Genomic DNA, 18,313 nt, shown 5'->3' with positions numbered 1-18,313 from the left:
TACACGACTTCAAGTATTCAAACATGAGAAGTTGTAATCGGCTGATTCAAAATCAATTTTACACAACTGATGAATATTGGAGAAGTCTCTGTAAGCATTCAATTCACAAAATGGAATGAAATGCTTCGATTAGTACTAAGCAAGTATGGTTATTCTATTTAAGCTAATCCATTTTTAAGCATTCTGTTGTACAGGACTTCAGTTACTTATTTATTTGTCGCCTATTTCAAAAAGTGTTCAATATGTGTTTTAAATCCTCTTAGTGCTATAATGAGATACACTCATTAATTGCCATTTGATATGTGGCTATATTTTCATTCATAAATACCACTGAACTCGATTGGATGTTGTGTTTGGAACTTTTAGCAAAATGATGTAAAGAAACAGATATTGAAGTGATACAGGACCTATTGTGTAAGTAAAAATACAGTAAAGGAAGGAAGTTCTACTCACTTTTCGTAAGTCTCTTGTTCAGGTAATGTATCACTGAACGGCACTGATAGTCCAGATCGTTGGCATATTTCCTCGTTGTTGTGTACGCGAACTCGCGGGCACGGTTGTGTACACGGCAGCACGTCCTCTCTGCACACAGTCGCAGCGCGCAATGTTGGTGAGCAGCAGGCGCGCGGCCAGTCTCTTGCTGATAACAAAACCGTGATCCCCACCCCCTCCCACCCACCCTCCACACTCCCTCCATTCACTGGCACACCGGCACGCGACTCGGAACTAGGAGTTCTCACCCGGAGTCAGCTGTCACTGGGTCGTTTGATAAAATGATAAAGGCCCACTGATCGCTGCGCCGTTTGTAAATGATGCAAATTAAAATTTTAAAATAATTATGTTGTTTACAATGCTGTCTATCACTAATTTACTCCAGGATTCATCAGTACTTAGAGAATGGGAATTCATCTGGAATCGAGCTGTTCGTAACTAGTTTTAGAAGTAATTCGCAATGAACTCCACCGTGCCGGTCATCACCAAGGTGAACAGTCAGTTAAAAAATAAATAACAATTACACACCTGCCAATAACCTATATAATGAACTTCACAATTGTTAGGATCAACTCTAGCGCTCTGCAACAGAACGATTTCTGCGGTTTTCCATCTAGTCTCTCTTGTAGTATATTGAAAGTATTGTCGGTACATTTTGTGAAATTTATACATATACATATACACTCACTTTTCTCCAGTAATAATTTGTTAGTGTGTTTTTATCTGTAGAATGTTAATAATTATTTTAATTCTTAGGCTGCCTAAAGAGGAAACTAAAACACGATCAAAACAAAAACAAAAAGATTTTAACTAAAAATTGTATAAATCTGAACAGATCAGTCTTTGAAAAGCTTACACATTTGATAATATCTGATACTTACATGAGTTGTTGGTTTTCAAGACAACTGTTAGACGCTGTAGTTTAGCGTATAATTGTGCACAATTGAACACAAGGATTCGCTATAACCAAGTTTACGCTGCTAAGATTTACTGTAAAATATCTATTTCGCGTACACAATTCTAATACCAACGTTTACCATTTATATTTTTCAATGATTTAATCTTTAGCTGATTTTCGAACAAAATGTGTATATTTAAAACATCTATCTATCTTGGCTTGCCCAGTCAATTGTCAAAGCTTTAAAATCTTTAATCAGTCTGAAGTTAGATGTTTAACCCTTTCCGGGCCAGGCGGCAATATATTGCCGCCATAGATCGTGTCTGAAAAGTGCCAGGCGGCAATATATTGCCGTCGGTGACATACGCGAAAAGCGCCAGGCGGCAATATATTGCCGCCTTGATATTCGTAATTTTCTTTAAAAAATACGACATCAAATGATTAAAGTTTTATGTTTTTTTATTCCCTGGTATATTTGTAGATATTTAATATGAATATAATTTTTATTTTGGAGGTCTATGCATTTTTATTTCGTAATTGTCACATGACATTATCAGGTGACTCGATCTATTGTTGTTAATTCTTTATGCTTTAGTGCAATCGTACCATTGTATGCTGGATTCTTCTTCATTATTTTATTTTGTGGTTGTAAATATTAGTAGTGTTACCTGCTTAGCTATTGTGTGTAGTAGTTACAATGACTGACAATTTGCGATCTCACGGGAGTGAAATTGTAAGTAGCATATTTGTAAATAGAAAAAGTGTAAATAAATTTCAAATAAAATTGTGTAAATATTTCTTGGTAAATAGTGTTTTTAACTGTATTGAAACTGCTTATGGATCCTACAATCATCTGTTTACCGGTACATCCGTAATGTGAATATTTATTTTAAGTTTCTTGCAGTTAAGAGTCAGTTGCTTTATCACTTGTTGCGAAGTACAATTATGCGTATTTATACAAAATGTGTCATAAAACATTTATTTATGAGAGAAATAACACAAAATTTTGTATGGTTGTTCCTTTATAAATGTACAATATAATAACATAGCTTTCTACAGTAAAATTATTTTTCCTTTTTTAGTTATTTACGAAAAAAATTAAAAAATTAAATTTTTTTTATGTAATCCATTAAAACATTATTTTTTTTTAATTTTAAATTACTTAAAACTACATCTTTATATTTTTTTGTTGATAGTATATATCTATACGAGTAATTTGGTGCAACTTTTAGGTCATTCTCTAATGTTTATGAAAAGTCATAAATTTTAATCTAAGAGACTGCAAAATCGCCAATTTTAGCCTGGCACTTTTGACTAGTCACAAGGGGATAGATATGTGAAAAAATTTTGCAACATCTCATATTTGGTCCTGGCCCTGAAAGGGTTAAAGTATTACGCCGCGATGAGATTAAGATAGTCTTTTGTATTTATTTGCAGTAATTATACTTTTTTTCGATGGATTCTCTTTCTTGAGAAATCCCTAACCCAATAAAGCAAGTAAATTTGAAACGTCCTAAACTTTTATGCCATTAAAACGTTATTTGTTTTTATTAATTTTTTTGTTATTCTAGCTATGCAGTGTTTTTTTTCAAACAGAAAAATGGTTGGAATGTATATTAAGCTTATACCTGTGATATTTAGGTACCGTAATCTTGAATTCGATTATAGTGTTAAGTAATGTCCTTAATATTCTTTTTTTTTAATTTTCAGGTAAGAAGAGCTTCTACCCATTTCCTAATGTAAGTAATTGTGATCACAGCACCAAGTAGGTTAAGTTAAATTTGTTGTTTTATAATAGTTGTTTATTTTGATTGAGCTTGGATTGTAATTTATTTTAGTAATAATCAGTTTCGTGGTTGTCAAAAGTAATATCGTAAAAGAAGGTTTAGGAAATTTGTTTTGGTTGCTACATATTTGGCCAGCACTGCATATTGTCCACTTTTAGTTACATAGTACGTACCAACCGACAGTTCGATGACTCTTACCGCGGTGTTAGACTATTGTCAGTTAAATCGGTAGATGAGGTAAATTTGATACTGTAGCAGTGACCATTTGTGAGGTATGTATGTTTGGCCTCGGCCTCAGACCTCGGTCTCAGCTGACCTGGCTCGCCATTGTGTCCGATGTCCGGCTTATCGCAAGACTCAGTACTCGGTACCATTGTGAGTCGTCACTCGAAGGTTTCGCGATATCGGTCTTCGCGGAGGGTTCTTGAAGGCTTCGCGATATCGCCAGTGTGTGTGTTTTTAGCGGCACTATTATGGTTCGTAATAACCTTAAAAAACATATTTTAAAATTTATTCAAGTAGGGCCAAACTCGTAGGCCAAAATGTAATGGCATCTCTTACAAACAGAGTGCTTAATTGAAATTCAATGTTATCGGCTATAGGACGCGTACCATACATAACGTAGGAATATCTATATTTGTGTGTGTGTGTGTGTGTGTGTGTGTGTGTGTGTGTGTGTGTGTGTGTGTGTGTGTGTGTTTTTACATTTTTATTTTCTTCATGGTTTTAAAACATTTTTCTTGCGCACTCTTTAAGCTCATCCCGTATTTGTTTACACATATAATAGCCATCTAATTTCATATTATAGATATTATTGCATCTTTGTTACGTAGTTCAGTATCGTATATAATTAATTATCATTGCCTCACTTAGATTATATTTGTAAAACAAGATGACCGTTTTACTCTGTTTGAATTTAGTTAATACGCATGCAAACAGAGCATTTTTGTTATTAGTTATTTTTAGTTTATTTACTATCATGCTAGTTTAATTTTGTTCTAAATCGATTAGTGTATATTCATAATAGTGTGATAGCAAACTGTTCTCACACACTGGATTTTATCCATGTGGGAACCTTATCTTATAATCTGTTGGAACTATATTCGTGTATATGTAAATGAGATAAATAAAACATGTAAATACGAGTATTTCATATTGGTCCGGCTGAAGATCCGGCCTTTAGATCAACCTGAACACGAATTATATGAACAATTTTAAAATTACAACATTAATCTTGTGTGGACACCCGCTATTTAAATAAATACATCATTGTAAATTTTAATATGAGATAATGTATTATCCTTCGTTACAAGTGGCTTTTGTCGTATTGACTTTAGGAGGAACTTTAAAATGATAAATGTTCCGCTATTTATACTGTCTTATTTGGAAATTTTAAAAAATCGAGCGATTTTTAGGGAATAAGACCGATTGCTCAAACCGCCGCGACGACTGACAAAACCGCGGGAAATACTGAAAGTTGTCGGATCAGTGACATTTCTTCCGCAGTGAAATGTAGAGCGACCGCCGCGGCGGCAAGCGATGCGTGCTATAATAATCATATATTATTTATATTCTACATTCTCGTTTTCCGTACGAGATATCTGTTGCGTCGGTCCAAGAGTTAACGATCTACACTCACGAACTGTGCCTGTCTTGTTGTGTAACCGTGACAGTGATACCTGACTGTCACTGCCATCATCATCGCTATCACCGCAATACTGTGTTGACACCACATCCGGTCAACTGTCATGGAAATGAGGTGGCAACTATCGCGTCACTTGCCAGATAACCTCCTGAGCGACTGTGTTTCCGTGTCCCAGTACTTGTCGGCGTTGTAGATACAGTAATGCGAAGTGGAAATGCAGGAAATTTACTAATTGCGTTCAGCACTATTTATATCAATAAACTGTGTGTAACTTCGGATGAAACCAGTTTATTCTCTGAATGGACTTAGTTTATACAAAGATCCGCAAACCATCTTAGGATAAGTTTTTAAACATCGGATATACTCAGTGTATTAGACGTGATTCGAACTTTCGTAAATTAACAATGTTTAAACTATTATACGGGTTGTTATAACCTGATTGTTGCCTGTTAAAAGAGCGCTTGGTATATAAATGTTCGTAAAATTAAGTTTTCTCTTGAATGAAATTATCCCCTCACACACCTGTCTGTCTATATCTTTTTCCATCATCCCCTACTCGCTTTTCTAATCGATAAGACTAACTATATATACATATACATTTATATATAAAATTTTCAATAAATATTAAATCATAAAAAGTACTTGCTCCGCCGGGACTCGAACCCGGGTCTCTCACTTGCCGGGCGAGCATGTTACCACTACACTACAGAGCTCTCACCTTTAACGATTCAATTATTTAGCATTTAACCGTTTCTGTTACATTGTGTTTAAATAGGCAAACTAACATATGATCGGAAGGCCAAGTACCTGTCAAACGACATTTAACATTTATTATTACATTTTTATACGCGGTAATTGCCTGATTTAACTTTTAATAAACATTGAATCACAAATAGTACTTGCTCCACCGAGACTGGAACCAATTATAAATGGTGTATGAAATATATATCTATCATATACATAAATGTTTATATACATGGTATATAATTTCAATCTGATGTAATCATTGATTCTGAAAGGCCTCGCAAGAATAAAATTAATATTGAAAAATGTGTATTCATTTACTAGTGATATTAAATTAACTTTTTATCCAATGCTCCAAGATTACATAGTTTGGTCTTTGTTGTACACCACGTGAGACGATTCAAGAGAGCGCGTAGCGCATTCAGTTGATTATTTAATAATTCATTAAAAAAAAAGAAAAAAAGAGGATCATCGTCGGCCAGCCACGGAGGGAAAGGATGATTGACCATATGATGTCCCCGCGTGTAGCATGAGCTGTAGGCGACAGAATGATGACCTGGTGTCGCGATGCCGCCGAGCCGCTTGCTGATAATGGTTATCACTACCACAAAGGAGGACACCGGCACCGTTATACCGCTCCATCGCTGGCATTTCACTAAACGGTTAAATGATAATGTCACCAACACCGCAGATTGGTTCTTTTAATTGAGTCGTCCCCCCGCCTGCGAGATTACCCGGGTTACCGACCGTGATCGTGCCATCGCCGCGCCGCGCCGCGCTGTACCACCGGCTCTTACTGACCCGTTTCGGGGGCTTTCACTTCATTGTTCCGTCTCGCAAATTCTGGATATCATTTGACATGATGACATTGACATCGCTTTTCATGTGATTCTTGCAGTAATGTACATTGATTACCAGTTTTAGAAACGTCTTGTTACTTCTTTGTTTAAAGTTTGTTATTGACGATGGAAGGGTTGAAAGGATAACAGGATTTCGGACATTTACCATCGTTATACGAGGGTTATAAAAGGTATAACACAACGTTTCGAGGTTTGAAATCTATCCTCTTCGTCAGGTGGGGGAGGTATTAATACATACAAAAATAAAGAACAGAAAGAAGTAAGGAAGGGAAAGAAAAGGGTTCAAACATACCAAAAAGCTGCTTGGAGTCCAGTCTAGGCGTTGTCACTGCACAGGATGCAAGTCACAAGCAATAATCACAAGTACGAGTAAAACAATCACTCATCACACTAGCACAGGCTACAGTGGGATGTTAAACTTAACGTTAGTAGCAACTTTTGAGTATGTTTGAATCCTTTTCTTTCCCTTCTTTACTCATTTTTGTTCGTTATTTTTGTATGTATTAATACATCCCCCACCTGAAAAAGAGGATAGATTACCACCCTCGAAACGTTGTGTTATACCTTTTATAACCTGTAACGATGGCAAATGTCCGAAATCCTGTTATACTTTCTTGTTACTTTTCGAGAAATACTGTTCAATCAATCAAACCATCAAATCAAATATTTTATTGCCAAAAAATAATATAAATAGCAATCGTCAATAAATTATAACCTCAAATTTCAAACAGTCACATTACATTGAAACCCCAGAAAACATACAAATTATCTATCATACATCTTTTATTCATGCCAATTGCTCCATTTCCAACGCTGTTGGTCAGTCTGCTAATTGTGCGGTCACCCAGTCGTATGTCATCTCGTCAGCACTGGAAATTGCTTGAGACACTAAAAAGCGTTTCAAACGAGATCTTAACGCCTTGGGCGTTGTAGCATTTTTTGAATCACGCCAATTGTTGATAAAGTGAACCCCTGCCTGTGAAGATAAGCGTTTGTAAACCTCTGTTCTGTGTCTTCCAGTCCGGTAGGTATCTCTACCTCGTGCTTCGTACGAAAAATGTCTCGACCGCTAGACATAGCACATTTAAACTTACAGGGTAATGTTGTCTCTAAAATGTAGATACTTAGTAGAATCAGTAGTTTCAGCATTTTGAAGGCTTCCTTGTATGACTCTCTGAACTTCAATTGTGCGATTATCCGCTTGGTTTTGGTTAAAAAAAACTCTGGAGGACTGGCCGTTTGTGATTGCTCCCTACAACACTAAACCGTAGTGAGGTGAGGGTAAATCAAGCCATAATACACAGTCACCAGAACCTGGATTGGGCAGTATTTGGCAAAATGCTCAATAAATGCCCGAGGACAGGTTGAAACAAGCATGTATTATTTGCCTATACATGGGCGACGATACCGAAAGAAAGACGTAAGAAGTCAAATAAGACATCACACAAAAAATGTAAAAATATAGGTGTAATCACATTTTATATACATCTAAACATCAAATATATGGCCCCGAACTTGATCTAGACAAGTCAGTAGTACTTTTTCAAAGAGCGATAAATGATACGAATTTCTTTTTTAATAAGCCAGCAGTTTTAAGACGATAGAAAGAATCATTATTGGATAAGAATAAACCGAACGCCAAAATATATTGTTTTGATTTTGATCTCTTATTGTTTTTCTTTATAAAATGCAGTCTGTTACAAATCTTAAACTACTCCTTGTTAAAATATTTTAAGAACTTAATAGCTTAGATCCAACTAGAGTAGGTTTCCAGCTGGTTTAACATTGATGTAGTGATATCATACTGTGAAAGATGATTGACAAGACACTACCAGGAAAAGCATCCACATTCATTCAGTATACCAGTGCTTGGAAAATGGTGTGTGATGAACTTCCAAATTAAAATTTATGTGGCAGTTAAAGAGAACGACGTAGACGTGATACGTTGGGTAGAAACATTGGAAATATGCTCCAGAAATCGCTATGAGTTGTAACTCAAGAGTAAAATAGTTACCCTTGATACTCTTGAGATCAATGATCAAACAATAAAGCAGTGACAATCTAGTAGCTTCTTCAGCACGAAGAATGACAAGTGCTGCGGTGACATCGTGCTGACGCAGTGTCCCCGCTTGTCATGCTATCAGCGCCTCTGGCCTAGCTCCAGTCCATCATCACGACTTCACTTTCCCCATCAAATCCGTATTTAACATTTCGCTTTCTAAGCTTCTTCTGCGCTATCAAAGCTGTTAAGGCGCTTTTCCAGTCTTCGTAGTCACACATTTCTGCTGGCAAAGTTTCTAATTTGTGTTTGATGGCAGTTTTTTTCTAAAAAAAGAGAAGATGCTCAGTAAGTTTCATAGTATGAGCATGTTTTCTTTCATATTTATCACTACTGTGTGTCAATTATTTTACTGTATGTTTGTATTTGATTTTTTGACATTAATCATTGTTTTGTGTTGTGAACTAAGATGTAAACAGTTTAAATTGTACACGATTCCCGTTAACAGTATGGGAACACAACACTACAGACTCGTTTAACTAAAGACAAAATATTGTCCTTTTATAACGAGAGTATACAGGATATTGCACTTGCATATCCACGATACTTCATTGGTAGTACACATCGAGCCGCACGTCGTTATTTATTTATGTAAGTGAAACATAAAACCATTGCTGATTAGAATTGATTCGATTGATTCGGCAAGTCATTTTGGTTTCGGTCAATCGAGACTCTAATGCTCTACATTACAGAATAGTGTACACTCTTGACAGAATATTTTTGCGTTGTTTTTAGTACTACTAGGAGCGATATGGGGTGACTGTGTAGTTCAGTTATGAAGTGAAGTAATCAGCTTCCTGTGGGGGGGGGGTGTCCTTTCCATTCCTTAGGGGTCTTATAAAGATGCCTGGGGCCTTGTGGAGTTGATAACGTGATGGAGCTTACCATTAGTAACTCCATGTAGTGAATTTCAGCTGCCTGTATTCGAGGATTCGAAATTGCAGAAGTTCGGAATATACTTAAAACTCTTAGATACCCGCGGCTAGATTTTTGGAAATTTAACGCCTTTGCTGACATTTTATCTGGACTAGCAACAAGTCTATATGTCGTACTCTTTCTTCATTTGTAATCCACTTCAAATAGGAGCTTGTGTTTTTCGAAGTTAAGCTCTAGACGTGTAATTGTGGATGAACCTTTTTTTCTACATAGGAAAGAACGACATTGATGATAGTGTATGTATCTCCATGAGATGACCTTTATATTCTTATGTACCTCCATTATATTCTTAGCGAAGCCTGCTACACGACGCGTGATCTGGTATTCTCCTATGCAGTATTAATGAATAATTGCAACACTTAAGCTGTCATATTATTGCAATCAAACAATAATCATATCCACTGATATTGTAGCAAATTAAGTTTCCCAACAGCCAGTAGGTGTATAATGTTATTTTCTGCTATTAATAATAAGTAATTGGCATTTAAATAATTAAATGGGGAAAGTATCTTCTTAAACAAGGAAGCGCGTAAGTCAATCCGTGTATGATTATTTGAATGAGAAAAGTTTCGATTGGACTGCGGCTAATGCAATAATAACACAACTCTTCTAAAAGGTAGACTAACGATAACAAACGGGTGGATTTTCATCCCCACCAGCAAAAACCAACGAGGTACTTTTGACATGTTTACTGTATTAAATATAAATAGTCTTATGCTATTCACATCCTGCACGTAAAGGTATATAAAAGCAAGGCTCGTGCTAAGTAAAGTATTTTTTATGCATATACGAAGATGTACCAAAAAGTCACACAGCATTAATTATAGTTAATTGACGTAAATTGGAAACATTGAAATTTGTTTGTGAGGTCATAGAGGTGAGAATTTCTTTAGTACATAACTAACCTTAATTTTTATCATTGAAGTTGTCAGAATGGTACTAATTTAGCGCAGAGGCACAGGACTTACCCGTGCCTTTCCGTGATGATGACAAATCATACGGACGAACCAAGCAAACGTAGTAGGGCCTACTCTGCGATCGAATACAACACCCTCCAATCCTTTACATGTTTTCTCTGCAAGAATCTGGAATATTGCTCCAGGAGTCTAACGATACTGGAAACTCGCCTAGCACATTTCGACACATGCTGAGGAGAATCAATCGACCGCCACATCCATCCGTGGCGTGGGTGGCGGTGGCTCTACACAACCAGAAAGGAGAAGTACGGAGTTGGCCGTGGGCGCTGGAGTCAAGGTCTTGTTTGTTGCCATCCCACGGCTCAGCGTGATTCTTGCTCATTTACTTTCAGCTGCTCTGCTTTAGTTGGACAGCTCTGCTAATCCGTGAGTTGAGAGCCGATTTGTGCGGTGTTCTTTTACATAGTTTTTTGTGAAATGTATAGGGAAATTTCTCTCAAGAAAGAAATCTATTGTCAGTAACGCTAGTTTCGATGGAGATCAGAGTGGGGGTGTAACGAAAGAATTAAATGGGTTTTATGCCAGTCTTTAAATTTATAATAAAATTTAGATAGTAACATTGTCTTTTAGATCTAATGATTAATATTTGATCAAATGTACAGTTAAAGTACATTGACAGTGACACTACGCGTTTGTTTCTTTATAAACTGAAAAATGTTGTTCATATTTTAGAAAGTTTAGAGCTGGAATTGGTACATTAGTTAAAAGCACTGTCCAGCAAACTTTTATCTAGAACTTTTATAGTTCTTGCCGGCTGCTTCAAAGAGAGTGAAAAAGAGAGTGAAGTTCTGACCATCGTATGTTTTACGACATTTTCTAAGGTAGATGAGTACTTAAATTCGCTGAAATCTAAAACGCCGTGAAAATTATTATTATTCCTTAGAGGTTTTACTCACTATAAATGTAAATAATTAAAATAATAAAAAATGTGTACACAGAACAGTGTATTACATGTCTAATATGCTCATTTAATTAATATTTCACAACGCTAGAGACCAAGATGGGATTTTTCGCTACCTTAAAGAGCAGTGGGGCGCAGCCCTTAGGAATTTTCGAAATAATAATTGTTTTCGGTGCCTATATTAATCACCGATACTGTAAGAATGTCCATGTAAAATTTCAGTACAATCGGTTGAATAGTTTAAGCGTGGCACTTTCGCATATAATCTTAAATATTAGGATTATAGATTGAAGATAAAGAATTTTTCGGAGTTGTGAACCAATACTTAGAGGAATATCTTTATGAATTTTTATGTATTCACCAAAATTTTTAGTAATTGCAAAAGGGAATTCTGAGAATACAGAAATGGTTGATTCTAAATAATAATTACTACAAAACAAGAATATGTTTCCACAACGTACAGCACTTTCTCAAACCAAATATGCAAAATTAAAAAAAAAACAAAAAAAAAAACAAATAAAACTGTCACTCACAGAACAAGCAACAAACTATCCCAAATTTTAGGAAACCCTAAAGACAAAATTTCAAATGACAATAAATCGGGAATTTATGAAATTGGATGCGATGACTGTGACACAATTTATATTGGACAGACAAAAAGAAAAATAAAGACACGATTTAAAGAGCATTTATCGCACACAAATTATGGAAGAGTTGAAAAATCGGCTGTAGCCAAGCACTGCTTCGAATCAGGACACAGAACATCAATTCAAAATCTAAAATTAATAAAAGAAGTAACAAACCCAATGAACTTAAATGCTTGGGAAACAATACACATAAACATAAATAAAAAAAAACTCATAAACAATGAAGAGGGTCCTATTGAAAATTCCAGTCTTCTTTCTTGTCAATTTATTCAAAAATTACACCGTAGCCATATCTAATTTTCATATTGGCGGAAATATTTCAAAAATCTTTCTATTTAAATATTTACACCATATGGTATTTTAATTGTAATAAAAATTATGTAAATCTTTATTTGTGGAGTCGCCTGATGAGGAAACCTTCGATTTTGAAAGGCCTCGCACAAAACAATAAATAAATTGTAAACTATATGTATTATTTACATTTATTAATATTTATAAGTTTTTCCAATTGCTCCAAGAGTCTTCAATTACTACGCTGATTAAGTTTCCAATAATCACAGTTCAAAACACGAGCTTGGTGCCGCTTCGCAGAGATCCGATTAGAACTATTCAGAGGATTTCGTCGCGGTCTGTTAAACTGAAAATCCATGAAGTATACAGTGTAATTTCTAAAATAATAAGTACTTAGTTAAAGTATAACCTTCTCGTAAGTAACCCCGAGTATCCCTCATTACGTGTTGCTTGCACCTGTAATTTTCGTAATCTCCCTCTTGAAAGTGAACCGTATACTGCGCTATTATCAACGGCACGGTGTCCAGAATCATTCGGTTTTAGTCTGGCAGGCATTCGATTTGTTCTTGCTCCATCTTCGGCAATCGAATGGCGAGTGCATAATTTTGAATTCCACCGTACATTATCACTCCTTTAATGTTCTCCATTTCTCGAAACTCCAATATCTGCTTCGGTGTCAAATGGAAGTTGAGATGCTCACAAAGTTATGTCTGCGGTATCTTACAATTGATGTCATGGATGGCATTTTCCCACCAGCCTCAATCAAGCCTAATCTGTCTTGATGGCTCTCTGTCTATACCACATTGAAGGACGCCAATTAGAATGTGCTAACACAAATTAACCGATTAACTTTGAGAACGACAGTTATTTTTATGCTTTTATACAGCTACCGCTGATATTTATTCTTGATGTAATTATTAATTAATTATGGAGGAGTAAAGTTTATTTCACTTTTACAGAAGGTTGGTGGTGAGTAGGTAGCTCTATTTCACATCAGCTGCAATCAGATCTCATAAAAATTAAAGAGAATTTTGCTCCACACTATATTCACAAATTCAAGAACTAAATTGAAGTTGGTATGATTTTAATTTTGCTAGAATAATGCATAATAATTTGTGTATAATGTTATTAATAAAGAATAAATGTCTCTTGTCATTGACATACTCTGTACCTAAAGTATTTTTTTTCTGGTAAACCTCAGATTTCGAAGTAAATGCGATTGATTGCAGCGGTTATCTCAAGATAACCGGATCAAGTAACGTCTAGCGTGACTGGTGCTTGGATTGGTGACCGCTGAGCCATCCTGTCCTTGCAGCAGTCCGCCTGCCCGGCCGTTTGTAGTGGTTCGGAACTCCGTAGACTAATGGATATAGTCTCGGCTCTCTAACTGAGAGATCACGGGTTCAAATCCCGGGGAGGTCCAATCAGGCATAGACACGATTGATAAAGTACTTTGCGAATAAATTACCAGTTTAATAAAAATTAATAAAGTACTTTGCAAATAAATTACAAAAAAAAGTAACCTTTAAGCCGTTGGTGCCCAGGTTAAGTATTAGAGAGGGCTTCTTAGCCCTAACTTCGCCTGATAAAATAAGGCATCTTTTTCTATTCATTTATTCTACTTATTAATCTCTAGAAGCTGAACGAAGGTTAGGTGGAAATGTGAGCTGCAAAACTAGAATTGTTGTAATTAAAGGAAGGTCGATCGCAAACTGCGTAAGGCAGGTTGTAAATAGGTTAGGAGCAGCAACTGGTCTTTGTCAAGACACAAACTAAACTTGGCTTTTACCTGAGACCTGTGATAGAATTTATTAAAGAAACACTTTCACCGTAAGTAAATTTTAATTTTTTTATTGTGAATTAAGCCAGCTTTCCAACTTTGACCTAAATTTACAAGTGACTCAAAAATCAAAAAATCAATTCCTTTTCTGCACTGTACAAGGTACTTAAAATCGCGTACAGCCGCCGCGCCGCTACCGTGTCTCGTAGAGCGTAATGATGACGTCTCATTATTGCGCCACCCGAAACGAAACAGTCGAATAACCGCGTCTCATAAGAGTCTCATCAGCTGTTAGTTATATTGCCCATTACACGGTTGTAAGAACTAACAGCTATGCAACAGGTGCGGGGATTTCAAACAGCCGTAAAGTTTGTGAGTCGTGAATAAATCACGTCATCATTTTATAAAGCAGTGAAACGAAATCCACTCTTCACAACGGATTTTCTTTTATTCGCAACGTTTTATTTTGTATTTTGTGCAATAGAATACTAGTATTTCTGTATTTGTAGGTAGGTGTTGTAGAAAGTTGAATAGTTTTGATTAATGCATAACCGGGGATTGGTTAGATCATAACTCGGAGGTGTTGAAGTAAGTACGTTCCACTTTGAAACCTCTAACTCTACAAATAATTATACTATATTTCCTTTCAGTAAAAGCTGCCTGGATATTATGCGCCCTTCGTTTATGATGTATGGTAACACTCAGTGTACATCAGACTAGGACTGGTCATGTATGTACCTACGCCTTTAACACACAGTCATACACCCTACTACGATGTATAAACATGTATCTTTCATATGAGGTTTTACGTATTCCTAATCATTAAGAGTTAGGATTTGTTTTGAGAATACCACTAACGGTAGATCTCATTGCAATAATAGGCAATATTGTTTTTACAATTCATGGTTCGTTTTAAACCGGTGCCGCGGGTATTGGTCGACTCCGGTCAATTGTAAATGGCCCGCGGATGTATGTTGTATGTGTTTATGTGTAGCAATACTGTACATAGAGCCTTTAGTCACAATCGAGCTTCACAACTGTGTGAAGTTACTTACTATTGCCTGTACGTTACGTTTTCCTCCAGCCTTGGCCAGGTTGCAAGTACGACCGCTTTCAACTGTAGTTGCACAATAGAAAAACAACTAGAGCCACCATATCTTAAGTGAAAACCCCTGGGAATTTTTCAAAATTTCGAATGTTGCGAAGTGCTGGTATTGCTGTTTTCCCGATATTTAGGTTTGGAGATAAATTTGTAACTGAAATATTAAGTTTATTAGTATTATATAAAATAGATACGAGTAATTTGATCAATATTATAATACGAGTGCATTATACTTTGTCCGGAGACTCAAGAGCACTAGAGGTTTAGGTAACCCTCGCGCCCCGACGCGCACACACCGTCACACGCGCAGCCCGGCCTACCTGCCGTCACTTTGGTTGCTATGACGCACATACCAGGCTTTAGTCCGCTAATTTTTAGGTATTTTTTTTAGGTTAATTTTCTAGTAATTTTTTTAATTCTTTATTTAATTTCGTGAAAATATAGCCCAACACGAAATGACTACGACATTCCGGACACTGTATGTTATAACGTTATCTCTATTTACCGCAAAACGAAGAAAACGAATTTCTCCGATAAAGAACACACACACACACACACACACACACACACACGCACACACACACACACACACACACACTTACACGCGCACGCGCACGCACACACACACACACACACGCCAATGGTGCAGTGCAGCGGATGCAACGGTTATCACAAGATAACCGGATCAAGCAACGTCGAGCGTGGCTACTACTTGGATGGGTGGCCGCTGAGCGATCCTGTCCTTAAATTTTAGAGAAGTCTTCTTAACCATAATTTCGCCTGGTAAAATAAGACATCTTTACTTTGCATACAGACATGTAGATGGAATGTATTAAAATTAATAAGTACAATGAAAATATCTTTTAGTATTTAATTGATAGTTTAATATTGTATAAATTGAACTATTACGTAGGAGATGAAAAAATAATACCACGTAAATATAAGTGTTTCAAGACACAAGTTGATAGTATAATTTTAAAGTAAATTATACCTTAAGTATTTGGTTTGAAGGTGGTAAATCTTAACCTGGCGTCAATTTTCTTCGCAAGTGTACAAGGGTTTGTTGTACATAAACACTTGGTAAAAATACTTGTTCATTCATCATCGATCAAACATTGACGAGTTTTCGTTCTAAAAGAATGCTAGCTGTCTACAAAATTCCATTTTCTCTCATCTCACAAGTTAGCAAGCATATATATTGATTAACATTTGGGCAACTTAAAAAGGACTGAAACTAAATTAAAACAAAACGTAAGCGATGATAATTGGTAACTCTAGAATGACAAAGAGAATTAATCTTGACATCACACCGAGGCTTAAACTTGACAGTTGTGAACTAAATTACCGAAACAAATTGAACATTCTCGGACTCACAATGAACACAAATCTCAAATGGACTGACCAAGTTACGATGACGTGCATAAGAGTCTTTGCTGGCATCCACGGTTTGAAGCGGTTTGCCTTGTACCAGCAATTCAATGTTAAGGTGATGCTCATTAGGACTAAATTATACTACCACACTTTTACTACTGTGACGTCGTGATGAATGGCATGAACGTTGAGCAATCGGACAGACTCCAGCGTGCTCAGAACTACTGTGTTAAATTTATTTTTAATCTCAGACGTCATGAGCATGTCACACAATATTTTTAGGTATTTGTCGCTCATTAAACTTTGTCAACTACGTAAATTACACATACTTTCTATTCTACATTCAATTATCATAACCAAATATTCTATTTATCTGTCCGATCATTCTAATTTTTTCTCTGATTTAGTGAACGACTTCTAAGAGGGGATGCCAAATTACTATCAATTCCAATTCATCGTTCAACGATTTAATAGGTTCTTTACTGTTCAAGCTTGTCGCCCTTGGAACGCTCTTCCCGATGATATGAGGTATATTGAGGACCATACTTGCTTCGAGGCGGAGGGTTAGAGTGCTGGGTCTGTGTGGGTGGCGGGTGGTACTGCTTGTTGCAGTCACGTGTCAATCGGTGTGTTAGTGTCTTTGCTTCTTGCTCTTTATTTTGAATTTTTGTTTTTATCATAAAAAGCATACAGTTTCCTTTTGTATTGTAAGTTTTAAATTCATTTCAATATGTAGATTTTTACTTTAATTTAATTTGTATAAATAAAGCATTTTTATTATTTTCCATTTAAAGATTAATTGAATGATTTACCGCAATTGTACCAAACTATTGTAAATTTATCGTATACGATATGAGGTTAAGTGGCAGAGAGGGTTTTATAGCCATAACTACGCCTCTTTAATAAAGGAATTTTTCGTTCATTCATTCAAGTTAAATACCTTGTCTAATATGTGGACCAGTCTAAGTGAATTCCTAACAGTTGATAGGTCTTTTGTGTCTTTATATAATGACGCTAAATTGCATGAGAAGTGTTTAGAGGCTACTTGGAAGTGAGCAGTATTGTGAACGATCGTTTCCCAACCGTATGGCCAATTAGTGTTTTCTTTACCATATCACCAACCTTACTTTTAACACTGAATCTGCAAAGGTCTATCTAATTTTCTTGTACAAATAAGCAAAGAAGGCTGCCATGCAAATGCAAAGTTATGAATGTCTGTGATCAAACCCATATCAGAAAACATATTCGGGCTGCATCATAGAAGAGTTTAAAATAATATCGTTTTCCCGTAGAAAAAGTATAAAACTCAAAATGCGTGTACTTAGATGTATACTGTATTTATTCTCTCTTTCAATGACAGGAAAAACATATTATACATAGAAAGCTTCCGCAATTAAAGTTCCTTCAATATTAATAGCCATAACAGTAACACTCTTTTTCCCGGTGCTGTTAGAAAGCGGAACATTAGTCATGATATTAGTGGTTGCATCACCCAACATTTTCTTACATTCCCTCATATCACATCTTCAACAAGCGTTGGATTTCTGACGTATTGGTTGTTCTTTGGACCAAAATCAATACCCCACATAATCAAATTAATAATTTTTAATTTCCACCCGCAGACCAAATGTAACACTTAGAATGTAGTACGCGTGACTTAAACTGAACTTTTACTGGACTTCAGCTTCTGTCTCCCTCCAATTGTCTGTAGACACCTTTTTAGATGTTGGGAAGAGGAGGATGTTGAGGTTAGGTAGACACTTGCCACGTCAACTGAACATTCCACTCATGCACGATTCATTATTTAACTAACAGTTATTAAT

At 36.1% G+C, this 18,313-nt stretch overlaps 1 protein-coding gene and 1 non-coding gene across 2 annotated transcripts in view; one reads left to right on the top strand and one right to left on the bottom strand.

Annotated features, from left to right (window-relative positions):
• The window catches only part of LOC124355494 (unconventional myosin-Ie-like), a 211,471-nt gene that overhangs the window by 105,080 nt on the left and 88,078 nt on the right, over nt 1–18,313 (top strand). The window lies entirely within an intron of this gene.
• Trnaa-ggc lies at nt 5,465–5,535 on the bottom strand. The gene has a single exon. It is a non-coding gene; the product is annotated as a tRNA-Ala (tRNA).

This window comes from Homalodisca vitripennis, chromosome 2 (genome assembly GCF_021130785.1).
Source record: "Homalodisca vitripennis isolate AUS2020 chromosome 2, UT_GWSS_2.1, whole genome shotgun sequence".
Classification (NCBI taxonomy): Eukaryota; Metazoa; Arthropoda; class Insecta; order Hemiptera; family Cicadellidae; genus Homalodisca; species Homalodisca vitripennis.
Note: the sequence above shows the minus strand (reverse complement) of the source record. Positions and strands in the feature narration are given on the sequence as shown.